This window comes from Ostrinia nubilalis, chromosome 14 (assembly GCF_963855985.1).
Source record: "Ostrinia nubilalis chromosome 14, ilOstNubi1.1, whole genome shotgun sequence".
In the NCBI taxonomy this organism is placed as follows: Eukaryota; Metazoa; Arthropoda; class Insecta; order Lepidoptera; family Crambidae; genus Ostrinia; species Ostrinia nubilalis.
The window spans coordinates 13,202,976-13,208,213 of NC_087101.1; positions in this window are offsets into that span (position 1 = coordinate 13,202,976).

Sequence of the window (5,238 nt, forward strand, 5' to 3'; positions counted from 1 at the left end):
GACACATATGTCCCTATATGCGTTAAGGTATACATTGCCTCATATATTGAAAATAAAATACTTCGACGCTTTTATTGCAAAATAAATACAAATCACACTACAAATACACATCAAATTTAATCAATAAGCTTATTTTTTAATTTATAATAAGAAATTTAAAATAGATAGCATAATATCTTACGTATTTTTATATTTGATCCTCATCTCATCATAGACCTCTTTCTTGAAGTTAGACCTACCTAACTAGACTGTTTGTTTCAAGAACAACTTTGAGTGTAGAGTCTCCAGCGTTCAGAGGAGTGCGTGTAACACGGATATTTGACATAATTTTTTCGTCTTGTCCATGTTTATTTTGAATCGCATTTATTGAGAGCCTCTACTGAGGCCATAGAGCATTGATTCTAGGTCTTCCAAGGTCTCAGCCATGCCATGACTACAATCGTTGAATCTTACTTGGGGGACAGCATCCAAGAGGCTTCGCGACATCTTATTATCCAAAATACCGCAGTGTCTCAAAACCTTTGACTGAAAGTCTTTGACCAATGTGTGTTGGCTTGGCGGCGATGACGCACGGAACGGAGATGTGTTCCTTCACTATGGGCCTTATGAGAAGGCTCAGTCACCCAAAGGGTGATGAGGAAGTCCGCAGGAGACTCAAAGTAACAAACATAGCCCGCATAATTACCAAACTTTCGCGGCAATAGGCAGGGCACATAGCTCGCAGAAGTGATGGCCGTTTGGGCAGAAAATTTCTCTAGTGGCGCCCACGGATAGGAAGACGCAATGTTGCAGGCCTCATGTTCCTGTGCTCCTCATATACATTCATGTATACGAACAGCACAGGAACGATTGTTGTGGAAATCCTCAGGGAAGCCTCTGTCCAGAAGTAGACACCCTTTCATCAAGGAGGAAACCATCCTCGTTGTCACTATTGTCAGTCATCATGACTTCTAAATTTCGTCTTTCCTTTCTTATTATTTCTTCAAGTCGATTTGAAGACAAATGATTTATAAAAAATGTATGAATTATAAATAAAACATCAATATAAACATACAAATTATAACGAGGCAAACAATATCCTTAGTAAGAACCAAGTTGCCTTTGACGCACATAGGGACACCCGTGTCCCAATACAGATTTTTTCATAATATTCATTATGCATACGAAGAAAATTGAAAATATGTAATAAAACGATAACTATACTTATTAGTGAATGTAAATCGGAAGAAAAATAATAGGCAAAAAGCTGCTAAGTAATATTAAAATATTTTTTAATTTTGACGTCGAACGAAATTTTTTTTCACATTTTGTGCCAGTATTTTTTTACACAAAGAATCGCGTTTTTTATTATTTATAGCGAATAAACATAAAAGATAATAATAAAATTTAATAATATTAAAACACAAAGGGTTTAACTTAACTAGTATTACTGTAAATCGTAAAAACTATGCGGGGACAAATGTGTCCCATATGCGTGAAAGGGTTAATATAGGTATCTACTTAATCCCACAAGCTTTATACCTATGCTATTGCTAAGCATTTACAATCCATACTAAATTAAAGTTAATCCTCCTATTATTAACACTATTGTACATCAAACAAAAGATAAAAATGTTAGTTAAAACAAAACCTCCATTAACTTGATCTTGTTAATAAATAAATAAAAAATGAATTTATTGCCTTCGAACCATGTACAGGCTTTGATAGGTACATATTTAATCGCGCCAATAGAAACTGGCAATTTTTGTAACTGTTTATGTAATGTACCAGCCGGTCAGTACGGAAACTTAGCCCTTTCGGCGAGTTAAATACCTACACTTCAACTGAGTGTTAGGGTTGGCACTCTTAATCTTTATAAAATAATAAGATTCTTACTTACTTATTTATTAAAACGTTTATTTAGGTTTTTTAATTATCAAATACCTAATGGAATAAATTAATTGACTAAGTAGTTAACAAAAAAATAAAACGTTATTTAGGTTCTATAATGATCGAATACATAATCGAATAAATTGATTAAGTATTATTAGAGGCCGGTAGAAGATCTATTCTCATAAATAAAATACCGGATACTTACTTTCACATACCTATTGCCTCATTTTAAATACAGTTCATCACTACTAAGTACTAACTATGAGGTAGCAATGTAACATTCTGAACATCTTGTACTTACTACCCTTTTTGTTGGAACTTATGTATCATTGCGAAGTGAATAAATGAATATGAATATGAATAACAAAAGCGTGCGGAGCAAATTACTAACTTTATCAAATAGAACACATAAATTGTTAAAAAGCATAATTACGTAATTTAAAAAGAACTATAATTACAAAATCAAATGTAAGCACTTTATTTAAAAAGTAATATTTAATCATTTTTACAATTCAGAATTATTACGAAGTTTAAAAAATGAAAGTTCTGGTTTTGAAGATGCCGAGTTCAAGCAGCCGTATACTACGCAATACACTCGTGGCATGTTTTTAAAAATACAGCGGACAGCAGACAGCGCATGCAATAAAATTATTATATTAAAAATACAACGCGCGCGACACTCGCGACGGATGGACTGCGAGGTTCGCTTAGAGCTCGTGTAAAGCGTGCGTCTGTGTGCGTGAGTCTGATTTCGAGCGTTTGTATGAAGCTTCCGTACAGCCCCCCTAGACAAAACGCACTTTTTGATCGAATCGAAAATCGAATCCGTCAAAACTCCATACAAAAAAGGGGCTTTTCGACCACTTTTCGACTGGTTTGCGATTATAATTTGCACTTTGTCTAGACCCACTGTTTGATTTATCTACTGTGTCATTATGGAAGGAAATCATTCATTGGAGGAGGCCTCTGTGTTCAGTTGTGGACGGCCTATGACTGAAATGATGTTGATAACTTAAAGCCGGGTCTCCACGCGTGTTTTGCCCTACACAATCAACAAAAACATTTCAACATTCAACTAAACTGTCTACAAAAAATGTTGGCTTGACGCAATCCTCTAATCCATACTGTGCCCGTACCGTGTACCCGTAAATGTTTACGTTCTTCTTGGTGGATAATAAATTGATGTTAGAGTCAAAAGTCAAATCACAAGCCCGGTTTCCACTAAAGTGGAGAAGTAATCATTTCCTCTCAATCCATTTCCACTGAATGGAGAGATGTGGAAAAACTGAAATCTGATTGGTTATTTAAAATCTATCAAGGGTTTCACCAAGGCGGAGCGGAGCGAAGAAGTGTTTTGAATAACCAATCAGATTTAATTATATCCTCTTCTCCTTTCAGCTCATCCCGTGGCTCCGCTCCGCGGCCGCGTTGTCGCCGCCGCTGCTGTCAAATGCTATAGCCATGCGCTCTGCAGTACTTATTCAGCTCTGCCTTGGTGGAAACCAACTTTGAAAGAATATTAAGCCAGGTCCAAACGGGTGTAATGTAATCCACCGTGTAATAATGTAGACGGCATGTGTGTAGACGGCATTACGAGCATTAAAAAGTGCTGCCCATACTATTTCCATTACATTACGAGGTTACACCCGTCTCGTCCATAAAATGGATCAATCACTATGGGGAATGTATTCTCGAGTTTAAGTCGGGTTTTGAGACTCAAGAGTTGGTTTGTAACGTGCCTTTATCGATCATTCTTTCTCGGTCAAACTCGCATTAGAGCCATGAAGCTAAAGATAAAAATGGAGGGCAAACTTGGAACAAAAACTTGAGTCAAATACCTACTTATATATATCTCGCTCTCTGTGGCCCTACTTCTCTTTTTAGTGTGAACTGTAGTATTGCTATCTTCTTATTTAAATCTCCTTGTAAATTCTTCGAAATAGCCAATTCACTAACCAAATCAGAAGTTAAACAAATAAATAATTAATATTTGAAACTAAGATTACCTAGTTAAATAAAAATCACAAAATTGTCGGCCATTTAGGCTTAATGTGTTGGCGAATCAGGGAATTACAATCCCAATTCCCGGGGAATCGGTACCATGTGGCAACATCGGCCCAATCCGGCCCATCATGGCGGTTGTTTACTATTTTGTTTATTATGCAGTTAATTTCGTTTGAGATTGTTTACAGGAAATAATCATTGTTTTATCACAAGAAATGGTGCAAAATCTTGTAGTGCGTGGTTGCGGTACTACGTGGTGTCCTGGAAGTGACATTCACATAAGATTCCACGCGTAAGCTTAGATTAATAAAACCTAGATAGATAGTCAGTGCACGAAAGGTGAGGCAGTTTTTAGGGAGCCGGCACGGCTCACCCGTAAACGTCACATGAACTGTCAAAGTGAAAAATTGGTAAACACGCCCGACGAATTTTAATTAATTAAAACGGTTTGTACTGTGAAAGGGTGTCTAAAATACATCAGAAAAACGAAAGAAAGTGACCAGTGCTACATTTCATAAGTAAGTACTACAATTCGACGCGTATTTTGCTTGAATTTGGCTTTCAAAAATTAAATACGGGAATGATACCAGTAACAAGAAAATTTATTTCCCAATTAACACACTTCCTTTTTTATGAAATCGACTTTTAAGTCGATTTATCTTATTGTTATTGGGTAGGTACTTTGAATTCAATAAATAAGTAAGTACATGATGCGTTTTGTTTTTGTTAATTATAAAATAATTAAAAACGTATTAAAATTTTCCCTACTTTCGGGAAAATCGCCTTCACTGTCTACACTCCCCAACAAAATTGACACTAATGACATAAGATTTTTGCCTCACTCTTGACGAAGCGTTTGTATGAAGACTATCCATCTAGGTTTTATTAATCTAAGCGCGTAAGTGTTTATTTCGTGATTTCCGACATTGAATCATTGTAAACATTTTTCACATTTTTTACAGTAATTTCTTCCTAAAACGTTTTACCAGTATTTACACTTATCATTTTTAATGATACCTGTGTCAAGAAATAAAGATTTTACATTGAGTTTCATTGAATTCGAGCAAATTTATATTTTTTGTTTATTTAGAAAGAGTGAGTCTGCCCACAGAGAGCGAGATAGTGATACATAGTTTGTGCTTCAAGTAGGTATTCGGAGTGTGGCCTCCATTTTTATCTGTAGCTTCATGATTAGAGCTATATCGCTTTGAAAGTCGAGGAGAAGAAGATGTGCCACATAAACTAGACACCAATAAAATCCAATATCTACGATTTTATGCCGCCGTTTATTGGTCAAAACGTTACATGAAACAAAATGTCAATTTCGTAGGGTTTTGTGTGTGAGACACTGTGTTATCGTGA